The 23524-nt window shown below is 36.2% G+C and overlaps 1 pseudogene; it reads right to left on the reverse strand.

Moving 5' to 3' along the window:
* Positions 1 to 538: 538 nt before the first annotated feature.
* On the reverse strand, positions 539 to 22982 carry LOC139872779 (regulatory-associated protein of TOR 1-like; annotated as a pseudogene).
* Between the last annotated feature and the right edge of the window lie 542 nt (positions 22983 to 23524).

Consider the following 23524-nt stretch of genomic DNA (forward strand, 5'->3'; position numbering starts at 1 on the left):
ACATTTTACCCGACTCGCCCATTTTGTCATCAGTAAATAACAGCTTTGATGTCTTCTTCAGTTACTAATCAAAGTGATTCAGTGGAATGTAACTAAAAGCCAGATTTTTTAGTAAAAGTTTAGATCAAGAAACTCAAAAATCCAAATTGTTGAATGTGTTCATTCATTAGAATAAAAAGAAACTCAAAAACTTCACCATAATCACAGGGAATTTATATTTTCTTTATATATAAATGCAAAGATTTTAAAATTGGGGGATGGGGCATTTTTACAAATTTAAGAGCAAGATTGTGAAGAGGGAATGAAACACACACTAAACCAAATAAACTTCCCAAACAGGATGAAATAAATATTTACACCATTTTTATACCTATATGCATGTATCATCATATTATTTGTTGAAGCCTCCACAACATATACTTCACGAGGCAGCCTTCTCGTTTACCCGGGAAGCTTAACGAATGTGTATCTTTCTAACTACCCATGGACCAACCCGTTTTTTTTTCGTGGGTCGTACAGACCAGAATGTTTGGTTGGTTTATCTTGGTGGCGAGATCTCGTCAGCATAGATGGAAACACACGTATCGGATGCACCGGCTGCTAATAATATTTGGTACGGGTGGAAGGCTAGACAGCTAACAGATCCTATTTTTTGAGCCATGAATGTTGGAGAGTATCGAATGGTGCCCAGTTGTTCACCTTCAAGATTGAAGACTTTGATGAGTTGTTTGGCTGAACCGCTGGCTATAAGTAGTGCATGCCTGTGAATGGCTAAAGCCGTCAATGAGTCACGGTGGGCGTCAATGGTCAAGTACGCATCCCTTTGATTTCTGATATCAAGGAATTGGATGTCTCCTGCTTGTGATGCACTCACAATCTGAATGAAACAGAACCCATCATTATCTTTATTTTGTCATATAAAAAACAAAGAAAATTAGTTTAAGATATATTATTTTACCTTTGCAGGATCTAGTCCCGGTTGAAATCCGATTACCACAACCCGTTCGATACCACCAACTCTTTCTACTCTACGAGTGTGCGGTCAGGTAACACAGACAAGCCTGGAACAAGCAAAATAACTATTAAAACCCAAGAATTCACAACACAACCCAACTGATGTTTTTGCGAATATGCATTCTAATATAATGGCTACCATAATAATGTTTGAAGAAATTTATAGGGTATCGGTGACATTATTTAAATTGTGTTCACCAGCTGATTTTTATCAACAATACAGTAAATTTTCCAACAGTTGCAAAGTAAAACACAATGACGGTTGCAGCGAGTTAGTAACATAGAAAATTATCAGGGGAGAAACAGTATAGAATCCAAATATTAATTCTTGTAGTTCACATATTATAAAATTAACTTTATTGAAATCTTGAAGTGCTTACACATCAGGTGTTCGAATATCATACAATCTGACAGAACCGTCCACAAAGCCAGCTGCATATTGGCCACCATGAACTTGAGAAGCCGCCTAAAACCAGCAAACAAATAATCAGCCATGCCAATAATTTTCCAACAGCATACAGTTTACAAACCAAACTAGATATTGATCATAAAAACCTATCAAATAATATCAGCCTATCGTTTCCTATACTAGTTGACATAAAAGAACCATAGTTCTTTATATTGACCCAAATTGGAAAACATTAATGGATCTACCAACCAGTGTTGAAATGCTGCAATCTGATGCTAGAGGAATAGAACTCAAAAGTTGCTCTTTATCAAGATCCCACACCATGGTCGATGAAATTTCACCCGAAGCATACTGCAATCATAAAAAATAAAGGTTCTTATTTTACACTTTTAAGGAACACATTGCTACTGGGTCCTTAATTGATTATCAAAAGCTACACAAACATAGTGTGTGTTAGAAAAAAGTTCAACAAGGGACCAAATTAAACACTATTCTCTAAGTTTAACAAATTACTGATAGTGTTAGAAACATATATTATACAGAATAATATAGTCTTGATTTTGCAGATTGAATTAATTTAGGAGGCCGTACCATATAGCCAGACGCAGTTACAAGTTTTTGTTTACCTCTAGAGGTATAATCTTTCCATATACGAACATTGCCATCACCTGCACTATCAAACACACTGAAGGCGATTAAATAAAAGATATTATAAAAATAAATATAGCAGTAAACATGAAGCTGATGGTAAACTTACTTGAAGCAACAAGCAGTAAGGGTGTCATCAAGCTCATTTATCAAGCACAGTTTTGATATCCCTTTATCAGGATACTCATGGTTATTGAAACTGTTAATCAATGTTGCTTCCTCATAATTCCATATTCTATAAATCAAAAAAACAATCCATCAGTTAATGTCACTGAACGGCAAAAATAAGTTGATAATAGCGGTACACGACATTTCACAATTCAAAACAACAAATGCAACACACATTTCACTCAAATGCTTGAATACCTTAAAAATGGTAAGACGATATACGTAAAAGTATCATCACTCAAGATTTGGATATTGATGAGGATCATGTTTCCTTTTAAAAATGATTACTAAAAAGTGTATCAATTGTAACATATGTAGGTTACATTTTCTATAAAGAATTGCATAAGAAAAGATATCCTGGGAGTAATCTTCACAGTTATACATCTATCAAATCAAGTTGCAAACCCTCACAAAGTTGTATGCAGTTATGATTATTAAGTACAGTTCTAATTACATAGCTTGCTAGTGAAGAGCCCCAATCGGATAAAAAGGTAAACCCCTCGTCAATAATGAGCCCAAATCTAATAGAAAACTGATCTACTAATTTATGGATCGATACGAGAGACAAATCAGTAATGATTGACCCATAAAAGGCATATGATAAAGTTTAATGGAACCATAACTATATGTGTTGGGCTTTTACAATACTCCCTCTGTTCCGAAACTAATTATCCACATAGGATGAAAAAGGGATGCATAATATGTACATTTAAATGTAGCTTTTATTTGAAAAATGCCATTTTTTCATATTCTTATGTAATAAATGAATTGCAAATTTTACATATTCGCATTAGTGTAACTATCTACTTTTGAAAGTGAACAACGTTTTGGGACATTTATGACAGAATCGTGGACAATAATGTAGAGGTGGAAGGAGTACGTAAATATTGAAAATCTAATGAAATATCTGTACGACCTAGTTAATAACGAACGAATACTTATGCAAGTAATGAATTCTTAGTATGTAATATCATCATATTGAAATGATATAAACATGCATCGAATACTCTACTCCCAAGTTGAACTATAGATTATTAGAATTTAGCCATGAGCATCATCAAAGAAATTTCAGTTTTGATACAAGGTGTATTAAAAGCATGCAGAATATGGTATACATCGCATATATCCCTAATATATTTATATAAAAATATACACATAGCACAAATGTTAATTATCATATAGCATTGATGCAGAATATGACAACTAAACAAAATCAAGGTACTCGAATTTCATTCTATGTTGAAACATGATGCAGTGGATGCTATAAAAACTTCTGAAAAAATTAGTAAGTGTATTTCGTACACATGTTATCTATCTCATGGTATCAGTTGATTTCCTTTTCATGCATTTATATTTTACAAGGTTAAAAACTTGAGTGAGATTAATTATTAATATTCATATTCATATATAGTTTAATTTTGAAATTTGAATATAACTATAGCTTAAATGCTTAGAATCGGTAAAGATGAGGCTTGTGCTAGTAATATATTCAATAATGAGTAATGTTTCCTAAATAAACAATATATAATAAATTTAGATTTCATACATCCATAAAAGGTTCTTTAGTTATGACATTCACCCGTATCTAATTATCGAACTTAAATCCAAACTTTCACCTGAATAACCCTTACATATTAAGATGGTGACACAAGTCCGAGAGACAACATATATCATAAACATCAAGTAGCCATCTTCAAATATGTTTTCAATATTTTGTTCTTCACATTTTAAATATCCTTGGTGTATGAGCACCGTCTATTTTGGCCACATGCCTTTCGATTCACTCGCTAATAAAATTCTTTATGAGTGCGACAATAGTTTGTGTCATCACAAAACCAAAACAAAAACATATATGTGAAGCAAGAATGATTTTACAAAACTTATGAAGCTCGAACCTTCATTATGATTGATTATAAATTTCGGAAAGAGTTCACCATCACTATAAGATTGATAAGATATCAAGAGAAAGAATTTTCATCTATTGATGTTTAATCAAACAGTCAAAGTGTGGAATTTTTATCTATGGATGTTTAATCAAACGGTCAAAGTGTTAGCTTAATAGATTACACCCTTGTATCATTAGGCATGTATACAACACATGAGTTAATTAGTATGGATAGCCATCCACTATGAGGTCTTGTATATATATGCAGGTATAAATATTCATTCCCAACAAAGATCTAAAATTACGGACCAATTAGAAACTCTGAAAACCCCAAGTATAGTAAATCCTCACAGGAAACATATTGCAGTTCTATTATAGTTTAGTTGTACATAACCACAGTCTAAAAACACTTTAATCATAGAACCCAGTAAGGAACCAAAGTTATGGATAAAAAGACATCATATGTCAGAAACAAATAGGAAATTAGGGCTTCATACCTGATGCATTCAGCTTCATCCACAGCACCCACAATTGGAGAGAAAGGTTGCAGCAAAGCTGTTTTAGCACCATTCTCAAATTTTGTATTCCATCGAGCAATTGGATTATAAAGATTGCTACGAGCTGCGATTGTAAAGGAGACAACAATCAATCAATAGTCAAGTGAAAATGAAAAACTAATGATATCATAAATAATAGGTATGTTAACCTACATGAATGTTGGCACTTGGTGATGTGGTCAAGAGCAATTTTTTCTCGTTCTTCACGTCTAACTTGGATTTATTCAGTATCATCGGCTTCAGTAAGAAGCGGTTTTGAGAAATGGCTGCAACTCCAGTTATAAACGGTTGATTGAGGAAGAAAACTACGTTCTGGTACACCTGGTGAACCTAAAAGAGGGTCGGCTAGCCATGTTGTATCCAACAAATGTGGTCTGAACTCAAGAGAACAGACCCTTCGTAAACCTCCTATTCCCGTCATGTAACTTGGCCTTGGTGGACTAACGGGAGGAGTTCTGAATGTCGACAACGGTTGACCTGCAATTATTTCAGATTATAGATCTAGATGGGTATAAAAAATAAAAAGATACTTTGATAAGGTTAGTATCACACATTTCACACATACTTTGATAAGGTTAGTAAGTATCACACACACGCGCGCGCGCGCTATCACATCCAACCACCTCCGGAAATTATGATAAGCTCACGCTAAAAAAAAACGAGCAATACAAATGAATAAAGATAGATGTACCTCCTCCATTCATGTCAAACAAAGAAGATGACCGAGCTAATCCAGCAAGACTATTGACAGCAGTTGAGGATTCTTTGGCAGACTTTGTTTGTTCGATCCCGATAATGGAAAGAACCCGTCGACCCAGACCTGAAATGTGTGGTGACGGATCCTTCGCTAGTGTACACATGGCTGAAACACACTGTGAATACAAAGCATTGTCTAATTGCCTTGGTTTTGTATGGTTAATGACACCATTTGTATTGCAGTCATTCGACACCCCAGAATCCGAATCGTCTGAAAGTGGAGAACCGTTCATTATCCCAGATGTAGCAAGTGGGCTGCTTGAAGAAACCCGCCCAATTGGTGAGTACTGATTAAGATTAGAATAACCACTAACTGAATTTCTGACAGTTAAAGGAAAAGAACTCAGAACAGAGTTGGTCTGTGGCTTCCAACATGTAGCAGCAATAGATTTTAGGTGTCTGTTGTGTCCAAACGCAAACCGTGCAAGAGCTGTTAAATTTAAACTCCACTTAATAATCATAATTATCAGTGAATAATATAGCATTGATATATGAGAAACATACCTACTGCCAGCTCAGCCCCGACCAACGGGCTACCATCTGAAACAACAGTTAAAAGTCTTTTAACAATACTAATTTCAGCCCCAACTTTTTCATCATCATCATCTCTGACATCTCCAGATGAGTCAAATCCAACATCAAGTAAAGTGCCCAATGCAAAAACAGCAGAAGCCCTAACCTGAAAACACGTGTTTTAATTATTAATGAAATATAGGAAATGCAGACTGCAAAATTAAATAAAAATAGAAAGTGTAATGAACCTCGGGTTGGGGCTCAGATAGCAAAAGCGAAAAAATAGTAGGAGCATTCGCCTGCAGACCTATTATTTACGAGTGTGAAAAAATAGAAAGTGTAATGAACCTCGGGTTGGGGCTCAGATAAAAATAGTAGGAACTCCGATTCCAACAACCCGTTCTATACCACCAACTCTTTCTACTTTACGAGTGTGCAGTCGAGTAACACAGACAAGCCTGGAACAAGCAAAATGATAATTAAAAACACAGGAATGCATGACACAATCCAATTGATGTTTTGGTGAATGTGCATTCTAATATAATGGCTACCATAATAATGTTTGAAGAAATTTATAGGGTAACGGTGACATTAGTCAAAATTTTGTTCACCAGCTGATTTTAATCAACAATACAGTAAATTTTCCAACAGTTACAAAGTAAAACACGCTGACGGTTGCAGCAAATTCGTAACATATAAAATTATCAGGGGAGAAATAGTATAGAATCGAAATATTAATTCTTGTAGTTCACATATTAAGAAATTAACTTGATTAAAATCTTGAAGTGCTTACCCATCAGATGTTCGAATATCATACAATCTGACAGACCCGTCCACAAAGCCAGCTGCATATTGGCCACCATGAACTTGAGAAGCCGCCTAAAACCATCAACAAATAATAAGCCATGCCCATAATTTTCCAACAGCATACAGTTTACACGCCAAACTAGATACAACTGATAAAAACCTATCAGATAATATCAGCCTATCGTTTAAAGAACCATATTTCTTTATATTGACCCAAATTAGAAAACATTAATCGATCCACCAACCAGTGTTGAAACGCTGCAATCTGATGCAAGAGGAATAGAACTCAAAAGTTGCTCTTTATCCAAATCCCACACCATGGTCGATGAAATTTCACCCGAAGCATATACTGCAATCATAAAAAATAAAGGTTCTTATTTTACACGTTTAAGGAATCACATTGCTACCAGGTCCTAAATTGATCACCCGAAGCATACTGCAATCATAAACATGAAGGTGATGGTTAACTTACTTGAAGCAACAAGCAGTAAGGGTGTCATCAAGCTCATTTATCAAGCACAGTTTCGATATCCCTTTATCAGGATACTCATGGTTATTGAAACTGTTGATCAATGTTGCTTCCTCATAATTCCATATTCTATAAATAAATAAAAAACAATCCCTCAGTTAAAGTCGGTGAATGGCAAATATAAGTTGAAAATAGCAGTATATGACAATTTACAATTCAAATCAAGAAATGTATTAGACAAATATAATTGTATAAGGCTATGTTATTGCTATAGTGTAGGGATATATTATGTAATTGTTACTCCTATATAATGGAGGCTTATGTACTGATAATAAACACACAGAACATACAAGTTCAATTCAATATCTCTCTTTCTCTATTATATCATTTAATATGGTATCAAGAGCTGTAAAGGCCTAAGTCCGGCAACAATTCCGGCAGCCACTATTCCGGTCACAAAACCGGCAGCTACTATTCACCGACGGATCCACTATTCACCGCCGGTTTTCTTCTTTTTGGTTTCATTTTTTTTCTTGAAAGAGAGTAAAATGGAAGGAGTAGGTGAACTGCTTTGCTTTTTATTCTCTGCCCACCACTAACCCCACTACTATTATTATATATTTTATTTTTATTTATTTTCTTTTCAGCAAAAAAAAAAAAAAAAAACCCAAAAAAAAATTTGAAAAAAAAAAAAATATATTGTTACTGTATATCTACTGTATCTTTTTCTATATTTCTGAAAATGGCACTACTAGCTACCTTTACTACAACAGAGAAAGCCGCACACAACTCTCACAAATTTGGTTTCACCTTATCTCCCACGAACTATGGTTACTGGAAAACAATGGTTCAACCGTTCTTCGTAACCAACAAATTGTTTGACTATATTGATGGCACAATCCCTTGTCCACCTAAAAATGTCCCATCCTCGGTCCAATCACCAGAAAAAGATGAAGAAACACAGTCTCAACCACAAAACCCCAATTACATTAATTGGGTCTCTAATGATGCTCATATACGAATGCTCCTCATTTCTACCATATCCGAAGCATCATTTCAACATGTTCAAGGACTAACGTCTCGTGATCTATGGTTGTCCCTTGAGCGTGCCTACGCTCCTCACACTTCCTCTCGGGAATACACTTTGAAAACCCAACTTCTCAGACTACAGATGAAGCCAGATGAAACAACCGTAGAATACCTAACTAGGACTCAAGAATACGATGTTGCGCTCGCTAACATAGGCGAAAAAATGAAAGAAAAAGATCTGGTGATGCTAGTTATATCAGGACTACGAGAGGAATATAACGGTTTAAAATCAAGCCTTCTGGGCCGCGAAAAGCCCCCTACCTTTGTAGACCTTCATGGCCTACTATCAGACCACGACTACATGATCAAGAAATCTGTACCCGACATTCCTTCAGCTCAAGCATTCACGACTAGCACACAAAGTCGCAATTCAACAGCTCCTAATAATTTCTTGCCCGCTTCACAAACAGATCAACTTCAAGCCATACAACTGCTTTTATCTCAACTTGGACTCCAAGCTCAACCTGCTCATACACCGGCTGCACAAGCCATGTACACTAACCGATCTAGCAATAACCGTGGTCGTGGACGTGACTACAGACGTGGACGAGGCAACTTCAACAACAGAAATCAAGCAGGTAATCAAAATTCCTTTAACTGGGCTTCTAATCAAAACACAGTTTTTGGCACATGCAACAGGTGTGGAATTGGGCACATCCCATCTCAATGCCCTAATCGTAACACTGCTACTATGAGACGACAGTCACCTTCAGCCAACTTTACAGACTATCGCTCACAAGCGTCAACCTCTTGGATCCCAGACACAGGCTCTAGTCACCATGTTACTTCAGACCAATCCAACTTTGGCAACTCCGAGGTCTACTACGGTGAGGACAATCTTCATGTTGGCAATGGTAAGGGTTTACCCATTCTTCACGTTGGTTCCTCACAATTTTCGTCTCCAAATAAAACCTTTTCCCTTAAAGACATACTTCATGTTCCTGAAATCAAACATAAACTACTTTCTGTACAAAAGTTTTGTCTTGATAACAATGTGTATTTTGAATTTCACTCAACTTTCTTTGCTGTGAAGGACAAGATTACACACAATACCCTCCTCACGGGCCCAAGTAATGGTGGTCTTTACTCCTTCCATCTTCCACAGTCTTCACCTGTTCACAAAGTAGCATTCTCCACTACCCGTGCATCTTCAATTACCTGGCATCAAAGACTCGGACATCCACATCCACAACTTTTGAAGTCCATGTTATCTAAATACCAGTTGCCTTTACAAAATAAGTATACAACTACCTTTTGTGATTCTTGTAATGTTGGAAAATCCTCTAAACTACATCTATTACCATCTACTTATAAAAGTTCGCACATTTTGGATTTAGTATTTTGTGATGTATGGGGACTCGCGCCTGTTACCTCATTTGATGGTCACAAATACTTTTTGCTGTGTGTTGATCACTTTTCACGATTTATGTGGTTTTTCCCATTAAAACTCAAATCTGATGTTTACGCCACCTTTAAGCATTTTGTGGCAATGGTTGAACGACAATTTCAGACTAAACTCAAATCTGTCCAAACTGATTGGGGAGGTGAATTTAGAAATCTCTCTCAATTCTTTTCTCCATTAGGCATCAATCATCGCCTTTCCTGTCCTCATACAAGTGAACAAAATGGTTTGGTTGAAAGACGACATCGACATGTTGTTGAAACCGGTCTTACTTTACTCGCTCAATCACATGTACCACAACGTTTTTGGCATTTTGCTTTTGGCACTGCAGTATATCTTATCAATCGAATGCCATCCAGAACAAACTCAACAACCTCACCCTTTGAACATGTGTTCAAACATAAACCTGATTTTTCATTTCTTCGGGTTTTTGGGTGCCAATGCTACCCCCATCTTCGTTCATACAATAATCACAAAATGGATTTTCGATCAACACCTTGTGTATTTCTTGGTTACAGTACCGCGCATCATGGCTATCGATGTTTCGACCCCAAATCGGATCATATTTATGTAGCCCGTCATGTTCGCTTCAATGAACAATCCTTTCCTTTTAAACAATCTGATACAACCAATCCTACACATCCAGTAAATCCCTACATCTCTAAATATCCACATCCATCCTCACAACCTAAAGATTCATCTACCACAGCTCCTAAGACTCGGTGTGTCCAACCAGAACCAAAAAATACCCCCACTCCACCACTTGGACACGGCACGATCAAGCCACCTATCATTCACACATATCATCGTCGCTCAAAACCCTCCTCATCACCACCTCAGCAAAGTCACAACCAGCTACCTCATACTACTAATACGACCCCTTCCATCAACACTGAGCCACCTCCTCGTTCTCGACCAGCCAATCTTCGCCCCAATCCTAAACAAATCTACCAACATAATGTCACCTCCTATCATACAAGAGGTCCCTTGTCTGAAACAGAACCGCAGAACTTTACCATTGCTAACAAGGATCCTCAATGGCGTAAAGCCATGACCGAAGAGTATTCAGCGTTGGTGCGAAATGGTACTTGGTCACTAGTACCCCGTGTTCCAAATTCAAATGTGGTTGATTGCAAGTGGGTATACAAATTAAAACGGGATCAAACAGGGGCAGTACAACGCTACAAAGCACGTTTAGTTGCCAAAGGGTTTCGACAACAACCAGGCATCGACTATCAGGAAACATTTAGCCCAGTTGTAAAATCAACAACTATTCGTGTTGTTCTCTCTTTGGCCGTGTCTCAGAAATGGTCACTCAGGCAACTTGATGTACAAAATGCCTTTTTACATGGTGATCTGCAGGATACTGTTTATCTACAACAACCACCGGGATTTGTCAATTCAGCTAAACCAAATCATGCGTGCCTCCTTCACAAAGCCTTATATGGATTAAAGCAAGCACCTAGAGCATGGTTTCATCGACTCTCTACGGCACTTCAATCTCTTGGATTTCATGGATCAAAAACGGATACTACCCTATTTATCTACTCTAATGGGAACACTCTTCTATACATGCTTGTGTATGTTGATGATATTATTTTAATAGGGAACGATGCAAAGGAAATAGATAGGGTGGTACTAAGTCTTAGCCGCTCATTTGCTGTTAAAGATATGGGTAACTTGTCTTATTTTCTGGGGATTGAAGTCACAAGGAATGGTCACGACATGATTCTATCACAACGCAAATACATCCATGAACTTTTGGAACATGCTGACTTATCTAATGCTAAGCCAGTTTCATCTCCGATGACAACCAACGCAAACCTTGCTCTTGGTGATAGTGCCACATTTGACAATCGTGTTCAATATCGTCAAATTGTAGGTGCTCTTCAGTACGTTACATTGTCTCGACCGGACATCACTTTCGCGGTCAACAAAGTCTGTCAGTATATGCATTGTCCCACGATAAATCATTGGTCAGCAGTTAAACGAATTCTCCGTTACTTACAGGGTACTGCCAATTATGGGTTACGTTTTATTCACGACTCCGGAACAGTGCTTCATGCCTACACTGATTCAACATACAACTCGCTGACTAGCTTCTCTGATGCTGACTGGGCAGGTTATCCAGATGACCGTCGATCCACGGGAGGATATGCAATATATCTAGGTTCAAATCTAGTATCATGGTCTGCACGAAAACAAAAGACTCTCTCGATCCTCAACAAGAATCTGAATATAAGGCCCTAACTGACACAGTTGCGGAACTAACATGGCTTCAAGATCTATTACGTGAACTTCGTGTTCCTGTTAAATCGGTTCCTACCTTATGGTGTGATAACCTTGGTGCTACGTATCTTTCAGCTAACCCAGTCTTTCATGCACGTACAAAACATGTAGAAGTTGATTTTCACTTTGTTCGAGAAAGAGTTGCTCAACAAAAACTTTCAGTTCAGTTCATAACTACTGATGATCAGATTGCAGATATCTTCACCAAGCCGCTGTCCTCACCAAGATTTCACCTGTTACGATCCAAGCTACATGTCGTTTCCCGCCCTTAGCTTGCGGGGGAATATTAGACAAATATAATTGTATAAGGCTATGTTATTGCTATAGTGTAGGGATATATTATGTAATTGTTACTCCTATATAATGGAGGCTTATGTACTGATAATAAACACACAGAACATACAAGTTCAATTCAATATCTCTCTTCCTCTATTATATCATTTAATAAAATGCAACACACATTCCACTCGAATGCTGGAATACCTTAAAATGGTAAGACGATAGACGTAAAAATATCATCCCTCGAGATTCGGAGATTGATGAGGATCATGTTTCCTTTTAAAAATGATTACTAAAAAGTGTATCAATTAGAACAATTCTAATTATATAGCTTGCTAGTGAAGAGTCCCAATCAGATACAAAAGGTAAACCCGTCGTAATAAAAGACAAGTATCGCCAATAATGAGCCCAAATCATTTATGGATCGATACGCGAGACAAATCAGTAATGATTGACCCATAAAAAGCATATGATAAAGTTAAATGAAACAGTAACTATATGTGTTGGGCTTTTACAATACTCCCTCCGTTCCGGAAACTAATTGTCCACATAAAACGAAAAAGGAATGCATAATATGTACATTTAATGCAATTTTTTAGTCGCAAAATGCCAACTATTTAATAATCAATTTATGTAATAAACGAATTTGGCATTTTTACAAATTCACATTAGTGAGATATAACTATTTACTTTTGAAAGTAGACAACGTTTAGGGTTAAACAGAATTGTGGACAATAATGTAGGGATGGAAGGAGCACGTAAATATTGAAAATGTAATGAAATATCTGTACGACAAAGTTAATAACGAAAGAATACTTATGCAAGTAATGAATTCCTAGCTTGTATGTAATATCATCATATTGAAATGGATATAAACATACATCGAATACTCTGCTTCCAAGTTGAACTATAGATTATTAAAATGTAGCCATGAGCATCATCAAAGATCTTTCAGTTTTGATACCTCTTTTACGAATTATTCCTACAAGGTGTGTTAAAAGCATGAATATGGTATAGATCACATATATCCCTAATATATTTATATAAAAATAAACACATAGCACAAACGTTAATTATCATAACAGATTTGTAGCATTAATGCAGAATACGAAAACTAAATAAAATCAAGGTACTCAAATTTCATTCTATGTTGACACATGATGTAGTGGATGGTTAAAAACTTCTGGAAAAAAAAATGTTTAGTGTATTTCGTACATATGTTTTCAGAATCGGTAAAGATGAGGGTTGTGCTAGTAATATATACTTCAACTTCAATAATGAGTAATGTTTCCTAACAAAATAAGTATAACAAAATTTAGATACCACCTCCTACAGAAGATTTCATACATCCATATAGGGTTCTTTAGTTAACATTCTCCCCTATCTTTTTTTGAAGTTAAATCCAAACTTTCACCAGGATAATCTTTACATATTAAGATGGTGACACAAGTCTGAGAGATAACATATATCATAAACATCAAGTAGCCATCTTCAAATATGTTTTCAGAATTTTGGTCTTCACATTTTAAATATCCTTGGTATATGAGCACCGTCTATTTAGGTCACCTGCCTTTCGATTCACTCATTGATAAAACTCTTTACGAGTGCGACAATAGTTTGTGTCATCACAAGACCAAAACACAAACATATACGTGAAGCAAAAATGATTTTACAAAACTTATGAAGCTGGAACCTACATTTCGCTTGATTATAAATTTCGGGAAAAAGTTTACCATCACTATAAGATTGATAAGATATCAAGAGAGAGGATTTTTATCAATGGATGTTTAATCAAACGGTCAAAGTGTTAGCTTAATAGATTACACCCTTGTATCATTAGGCACGTACATAACACATGAATTATATAGCACATATAGCCATCCACTATGGGGTACAACCTCTTGCATATATATGCAATGCAGGTATAAATATTCATTCCCAACAATGATCTAAAATTACAAACCAATTAGAAAATCTGAAAAACCTAACACCGCTGTAAGGTAAATCCTCACAGGGAACATATTGCAGTTCCATTTTAGTTGTATAAGCACGGTCTAAAAACACTTTAATCATACATCCCAGCAAGGAACATAATTTTTAGAAAAAAAAGAAATCATATGAACATCAAATCAGCATCTTAAGCAGAAAGAATTCTAAAAAATATAAATAAATCAATTCATATGTCAGAAACAAATGGATACCTGATGCATTCAGTTTCATCTGCAGCAACCACTATTGGAGAAAAAGGTTGCAGTAAAGCTGTTTTAGCACCATTATTTTGTATCCCATCGAGCAATTGGATTATGAAGATTGCTAACAGCTAAGATTGTAAAGGAGACAGCAATCAATTAATATCAATAGTCAAGTGAAAATGAAAAACTAATAATATCATAAATAATAGGTATGTTAACCTACATGAATGTTGGCACTTGGTGATGTGTTCAAGAGCAAGTTTTTCTCGTTCTTCACGTCTAGCTTGGATTTCTTCAGTATCATCAGCTCCAGTAAGAAGCGGTTTTGAGAAATGGCTACAACTCCAGTTATAAACGGTTGATTGAGGAAGAAAACTACGTTCTGGTACACCTGGTGAACCTAAAAGAGGGTCGGCTAGCCCTGTTGTATCCAACAAATGTGGTCTGAACTCAAGAGAACAGACCCTTCGCAGTCCTCCTTTTCCCGTCAAGTAACTTGGCCTAGGAGGACTAACGGGAGGAGTTCTGAATGTCGACAACGAGTGACCTGCAATAATTTCAGATTATAGATATGGATGGGTATAAAAAAATAAAAAAGATACTTTGATAAGGTTAGTTAGTATCACGCATTCATACATAATTTGATAAGGTCAGTTAGTATCACACATTCACACATACTTTGATAAGGTTAGTTAGTATCTCACACACACACACGTTATCACATCCAAACACCTCCGGAAATTATGATCTCAACTATCTTCTGAGTTGGGGCAAGTATATAAGCTCATGCTAAAAAAACAACCAGGCAATACAAATGAATAAAGATAGATGTACCTCCTCCATTCATGTCAAACAAAGAAGATGACCGAGCTAATCCAGAAAGACTATTGACAGCAGTTGAGGATTCTTTGGCAGACTTTGTTTGTTCGATCCCGATAATGGAAAGAACCCGTCGACCCAGACCCGAAATGCGCGGTGACGGATCCTTTGCTAACGTGCACATAGCCGAAACACACTGTGAATACAAAGCATTGTCTAACTGCCTTGGTTTTGTATGGTTAATGACATCATTTGTATTGCAGTCATTCAGCACCCCAGGATCCGAATCGTCTGAGAGTGGAGAACCGTTCATTATCGCAGATGTAGCAAGTGGGCTGCTTGAAGAAACCCGCCCAATTTGTGAGTACTGATTAAGATTAGAATAACCACTAACTGAATCTCTGACAGTAAAAGGAAAAGAACTCAGAACAGAGTTGGTCTGTGGCTTCCAACATGTAGCAGCGAAATATTTTAGGTGTCTGTTGTGTCCAAACGCAAATCGTGCAAGAGCTGTTAAATTTAAAAGCCACTTCATAAGCATAATTATCAGTCCAAAAAACAAATAATATAGCGTTGATATATGAGAAGCATACCTACTGCCAGCTCAGCCCTGACTAACGGGCTACCATCTGAAACAACAGTTAAAAGGCTTTTAACAATACTAACTTCAGCCCCAAGTTTTTCATCATCATCATCATCATCATCATGCTCATCATCTCCAACATCTCCAGATGAGTCATATCCAACATCAAGTAAAGTGCCCAATGCAAATACAGCAGAAGCCCTAACCTGAAAACATGTGTTTTGTTTTAATTATGAATGAAATATAGGAAATGCAGACTGCAACATTAAATAATAAGAGAAAGTGTAATGAACCTCGGGTTGGGGCTCAGATAACAGAAGTGAAAAAACAGAAGGAGCATTCGCCTGCAGGCCTATTATTTGTGCTTCTGTGAAATCTTCCCATAGCTTTCCAAGACAAAGACATAGCTACTGCAAAAAAAGTGGCTCGGTTTGTGTGTCATTCGTGGTTGCACCACCTTGAATATGTGTCAGACAGACATGAATTAGGTTAGCCTCAATACAGGCTTCTTGACCCTTTCGGTGTCCGTCAACAATGACTGTCAAAACGAATGCAGCCATGGCACGTTGTTCAGGATACGCTTCCACACTATCCAAAAATCTTATGAAATATGCATGGCCATCATCCTTCACCAGATCCACCTGGCATGACTGTCAACTCAAAACAATGACATCAGCAGAGGCAATCATATATAGTATATCATATATCATATATCATATATTCATATTTGTATATTTTATAAAAGAAAAGCCAGATTAATGGCTTCTGTTTTGGGTAATGTTCAATGTCTAACAGATGATATCAAAAGGCCAAAACCCAAAACTTTACCAGAGAGTACTTTTAATGCTTATTAGACAACTACTTATATTGTAATATAGCATTGTAATCATAGTTTAGGGATTGTTAATGTAAGTATACCTTCTATAAATAGAAGGTCTCATGTACTGGTATAACACACAAATACAAGAACACAGTTCTTTCTTTCTCTCTTTATCTCTTACAGTTAATATGGTATCATGATTCTATCACAAGGAATGGTAATGACATGATTCTATCACAACGCAAATACATTCGTGAACTTTTGGAACGCACCGACTTATCTAATGCTAAACCAGTTTCATCTCCGATGACAACCAACGCCAAACTTGCTCTTGGTGATAGTGCAACATTTGACAACCCTGTTCAATACCGTCAAATTGTAGGTGCCCTTCAATACGTTACATTGTCTCGACCGGACATCACTTTCGCAGTCAACAAAGTCTGTCAGTACATGCATTGTCCCACGATAAATCATTGGTCAGCAGTTAAATGAATTCTCCGTTACTTACAAGGCACTGCCAATTATGGATTACGATTTATGCACGACTCCGGAACAGTGCTTCATGCCTATACTGATTCAGCATACAACTCGCTGACTAGCTTCTCTGATGCTGACTGGGCAGGTCGTCCAGATGACCGTCGATCCACGGGAGGATATGCTATATATCTTGGTTCAAACCTAGTATCATGGTCAGCCCGAAAACAAAAGACTGTCTCTCGATCCTCAACAGAATCTGAATACAAGGCATTAGTTGACACGGTTGCAGAACTAACATGGCTTCAAGATCTATTACGTGAACTTCGTGTTCCTGTTAAATCCGTTCCTACCTTATGGTGTGATAACCTTGGCGCTACGTATCTCTCAGCTAACCCGGTCTTTCATGCACGTACAAAACATGTAGAAGTTGATTTTCACTTTGTTCGAGAAAGAGTTGCTCAACAAAAACTTTCAGTTCAGTTTATAACTACTGATGATCAGATTGCTGATATCTTCACCAAGCCATTGTCCTCACCAAGATTTCTCCAGTTACGATCCAAGCTACAGGTTGTTACCCGACCTTAGCTTGCGGGGGAATATTAGACAACTACTTATATTGTAATATAGCATTGTAATCATAGTTTAGGGATTATTAATGTAAGTATACCTTCTATAAATAGAAGGTCTCATGTACTGGTATAACACACAAATACAAGAACACAGTTCTTTCTTTCTCTCTTTATCTCTTACAGTTAATAATGCTAAAGATCTAAATCATTTAATTCAACTACTATATTAATAATGAAGTTACATACTGTATGTTCTGCAATCATTTGTTTATATTGATTGAACTTATAAGACAACAGTTTCCATGGGTCCCACCAGAGAAACCCACGCCAAAAATGACGCATTAAAAACAAGAAGACGTTTTGACCCATTATCTAACCTACCCAACCAGACATTATTGTACCACAAAACATATGAAACCTTAAAACTTTAATGCAAGAACATGCACATAACAATCAATTAACATGTAAGGTTATTGTAACATACCTTATCAAGTGCTAGGATCTTTGTCCAGATGAACACAAGAATTTGTCGAAGTTCAGGACTAGTGGTTTGCAATAGCTTCAGAACATATGGAAATATTCCAACTGACAATGCCTACAACAAAAGAAGAAAAAGTAATCATTATAAGATACTCAAAATGATATACCATAAAAAAACATGTTACATGCCGATGTTAAGCCTACAACATCAACGGCCCATGCACCCATATCAAGAAATCTTCCAAGAAGCACAAGAGCACGAAACCTATGGCATTGAGTGTGTAGAACCTAAACAACAAGACATTTCAAATAGCTAACACTTGCTTAGACAAATCCAAGAAACAAAAGTAAACGAATGATAGCAAAATCACACATACCTGGAGAACGATAGGCAACTGCTCGGGTGGTTTCTTATGTTCAGACCCATGATCAAGCCATACCTCAAATGCAGTCAGTTGCTCCATAAAAAACGGACTTGGCTATTATGATTTTTAAGAAAAAATCCACATTGAAGATTAAACAATAATTTTTGCCAAATCTCAAAGAAAAAAAGTTTGACTATGCGAGTGACAGACCTGAAATTCTGAATTAGGATCGAGCAATGTTGGAAGCTGGGAAAGACAGATTTCAGCAGCCATGTCCCATGCATCCCTGTAATACACATAACGAAATGAAGTCAACCCGATATTATAAATTATAATTATCCACTATAATAATAATTAAGGACTATGACATCAAAAAATGTACATGTGCCTACCACATATGGTGTTGATGAGTTGAAGGTAACATTGGATAAGATACAGGTGAACAATTTGCAGAACGCATAATTCTCTCTGCAAGTAAAAAATTCCGAAACAAACTGGCAACCAACAGATCTTGCCTGAATAATCTCTGGAACAAATCTGTAAAGCATAAAAATTGAGTATTTATTTCAGCTCCCAATTTTTAAAATAAAAAGCTTGAGCCTTAATAAAAGAGTTCATCAATTAATACCATGTGGAAGAACGTTCCAGGCGATTGTGTCTGTAACTGCAGTAAAAATCCAGTTCAGTTCACCAAGAAGGGTCTTACGGTCAGTTTTGATGGGAAAATAATCACAACGGACAATCTACAAAGCGGAAACAAACCCGTTTGACCAATACTTTCCCGACCCGTATGAACCCGTGAGGATGCTAACAAACAAGCTATACCAAATCCAACCCAAATCAGTAGCTAAACAATACCAAATCAGTAGCTAAGCAATAATCAAGCACACACAATACACACGAGACTTTTTACGTGGAAAACCCCTCAAAATCGAGAGTAAAAACCACGGGACTCGTAAGCCACTTAAACTTCACTATCATCAACAAGGAGAACAATACAATAGGTTTTCTCTAGATCATCTAGAGGTATACAACATCATCATACTCTTGAACTACAACAGTCAACAAGTATATGAACAACCTAAAAGACAAAAGAGGAATTATCTCACCCAAAAACTGCTCTCTGTTCCAGCAGCAAAATCACGACCTACAGACCTCTTTAGACAAATTCAACGGTTGAAAATGTTGGTCCTGATGTCAGGAAGACACAGTCCAAAATTGAAGAAGATTCAACGGTCGGATCTCCGAGGATCGTCGATTTACTGGGCTGCTGTACATAAAAACGGGAATTGAGAAAACACACTTTTTCTTGAAAACTTTCTGCTCTCTTAATGACTAACCTGCGCACTTTGAGATATTAATGATGCCCTCCAATGTTGACCAGGTCAAACAACATCTTGGGCTTATTTTGTTGGGCTTTGGGCTTGGACTAACACTTGCTCATAAATCGAAACCAATTAAAACCCAACAGTTTGACGGCCAGGTATTCTCTCTATAAGCCAATAATCAAGTGACTCGTGTAGTAATGAACGTGTGCAGAACCTGGTGAGTTCTACGAAAGCACAAGATCAGCAAACAACAAAGTTTATCTTAGTATAACTTAACTTAGCTTCAGGTGGCAATCAGCCCACATAATTCAAGTTATGTTTTATCTTTAACGAGCAAACAGTGGCTAAAACAAACAGGCCAAACAGATTAAAAGTTAAAACTCACACAAAGTGAACTTATATTGCATACTATCCACTGATCATAAAACTCGAAATAACTAAAAAAATGTTGAGATTACATAACTTTTGTTACTTGGAACAAAACTCACCATCTCAATGCGATCTTGATGGGTGTTGTAAGACAAGATGTAAACACATCAGCAGGAAACTCATGACTTTGTGGCAGGGTTTCATGCGATTCACAAGCTGCAAGTAGAATACAGTCTCGTTGTACAGTTCTAGATGAACTTGATGGAGTCAACTCTTGGAGCTGGATATTAATATGTATTAGGCTCGTGTTAAAATATAATCTTATTAGCAAATTTAAGATTTTAAGATACCTCTATAAAGGCATTAACAATCATCCCTGCAGCAGCAGAACAATCAAAAACATATATCGAGGGGGTCTTCAACCACGAGTCAAGCTCACTTATAGGTAAAGGAATATATTGTGTATAGCTCTACAACATACAACAAGAAAAAGTATTATTGGTAAGTCAAAACTAAGTCTAGAAGATGTGTGAATAAAAAAATATTTATAATATATTACTCTGTTGAAAAACCAAATTTCTCCATTGGCAGTTGGCTTAGGTACACCATGACCGTTGTAATGAAATAAAACTCTTTCAGATTTGGCATATTTTCAATATGTAGTAAAAAGTTTCTTCACTTCTTCCATAGTAGGATCTAACTGAATCTTGTATTTGGCCTGTTTTAAGGTTTCAGGTTGAAATAATACTTGTATGGAAACTTACGAATGTTGAACAATCAAGTGTGCAGTTAAGCAACAATCTCACCTTTGGTTGCCACCTTTCATACTGAAAACTCAAAGTTTTACCAATTGTCTCAAGTGCTTTTTGTGGAGCCATAGAGAATGGATCTAAAACCATATAGGTTGAAATTGATGTGTGATAAGTGAATCTAAAATGTGAATACATTTAAGCCAAAAAAAAAAAAAATGTAAACATCAAAACTATACCTATCCAGCACTCCATTCTGGCACAAGGTGAAATCTTAATAACGAGGGATGTAGAATTGTGATACATTAGGGACGAGGGATGCACAAAAAAAAGAAAAAGGACGAGGAGTCAAATTTGATGTAAAGTTCAGGGACGAGGAATGAAATTTTGTCTAAATTATACATAACTCCTTAGTGAAACATTATCCAAGAAGCTTCTAATTATTTCATCAGATATAATCATTACATATACATCAGTCAACAAGGCTTCGATGGTTGATACGTATTTCAAAAACAATAAGTTCCCTGATTTATGATTTACGTATCACATTCTAAGACTGTAGTGTCATCATTGATGTGGTAACAAAGTCAAGTTTGTATGCATGCCATGGCATGCACACAGAAAACAACGCAATTCCAGCAGCATGCCAACATCTGATCCTTTATAAGTACCTGCCTTTATCTCGATCTCAATTTCCATTAAAAAGCTTCTGACTTTGTATTCTCACTTTCCAAATATCATTGTGTACCTATTCGGTGTCCATGTTCTAAGTTTATAATACCAATTCAAAAATATAGCATAACAAACGGCAACCCCTAATCAATAGAATAATTGGAATCATTAATCCATACATTGTTGTATGAATTAGAGATCCAAATGTTTATATAATTTGGATTATCATGTGCAGGAAATTACTGTGTAATAACTACAAATCCACAAAAGTACCTTCAGAAACCTAAAAAACACACATGCCAATATCTTCTAATCCAATTTTTAACCACGCATATCCATCAATAGTGGGAAAATACTAATCCTAGAACAGAGAAATGAGATCTAAGGAGATTAACTACCAATAATCACACACACACACACACACACACACACACAAAAACACAAATCCAATAGTTTATAATGCATAGCTATATTAAGCATATATCTATTTTTAACAGTACTAAAAAACATTCTACTGATAACTAAGAAGTAATATTAACACCCTTTGTACATTCAAATAATTAACTATCTACAATAATAGCAATTATTAACTTCAACGTTGAAGTTATAGCCTGTCGACACATGCTAATTAAGATATTAACAACAAGTAAAACTGGCTTAGTGTAGCCTTCCATAACAATTATCTCCAAAACAAGGAACTCAAATAAAAGAAACTCCTTTTACAAGCAAACAGGATCAATACAAAAATAAATCATTTATTCCAAATTACTATCGCATTATCTCACAACTACATACACTGCAAAGTACAACGATAAAGAACGATAATTTACCCGGTGTTTAGGCCGCCATTTCGAAACCAACCCAATTTCAGCAGGACCAGAACAAGTACAAGCTTCGAATGCATCATGTCTCAACTCCGATAAAACGACATTTTGAGGCAAATAAGACATACTAGTAGCTCCAATTCCATTAACCAACCCATTTCCATTTCCAACTTCATAACTATTATTACTAGCAACAGTTTCATAATCTCCCCTATCTCTATTAATATTACTACTATTACTTTGCACACCAACTACTGATTCATTAGATGAATCTCTATCTATGTTACTATCTCTATCTCTATCTCTATCTTTATTATATTTATTCAAAATTACATGTTGAATAACAACATTTGAATACTGTGATTTGTTATAATGATGGCTGGAAACAGCAGTAACAATTGAGGACTGTGATCGAGAGAACCTAGACTCCATTATATCACCCAATGCCATTCAATTTCAAATCAAATCAAACAAACAATTTAGCCCAATATTTTAAGTCTAAATCGGTAAAAAGTAATCAAGGAAGTCGGTGAAAAAGCGGCATGTGAAGATTCTTCGTAGAGAAAAGATAATTAATTATCATCCACCACCTTCGTTCTAAAACCCTAAATATTTTAGATACATAAACAAATATGGAATTTATATATCTGTGAAACAATTGTATGTGAATTGGAATCCAAAGTCTAAGAGATATCAAGTAGGGAACCCTGATTCAGAAGGAGTAGGAACTCGCATGATGATGGTGGTGGTATATGGAGGCGCATGTATATACAGTAATGCGGCTGAGCCAAAGAGAGAGGAGTAGTAGGTGTGAAAGACGTTATGTGAAGTTAAAATTAAATTACTTATTTTCTTAGTAAAAAAGTAAAAAATAAATTTATATATTAATATTAATATTAAACTAAATTAATTAAAATAAAATATTAACTAAATTAAATTTCGTGGATGACTTACTACAGCATAGTTGCATGTCATTGGAGATTGACGAGTTA

This window comes from Rutidosis leptorrhynchoides, chromosome 10 (assembly GCF_046630445.1).
Source record: "Rutidosis leptorrhynchoides isolate AG116_Rl617_1_P2 chromosome 10, CSIRO_AGI_Rlap_v1, whole genome shotgun sequence".
NCBI classification, from domain to species: Eukaryota; Viridiplantae; Streptophyta; class Magnoliopsida; order Asterales; family Asteraceae; genus Rutidosis; species Rutidosis leptorrhynchoides.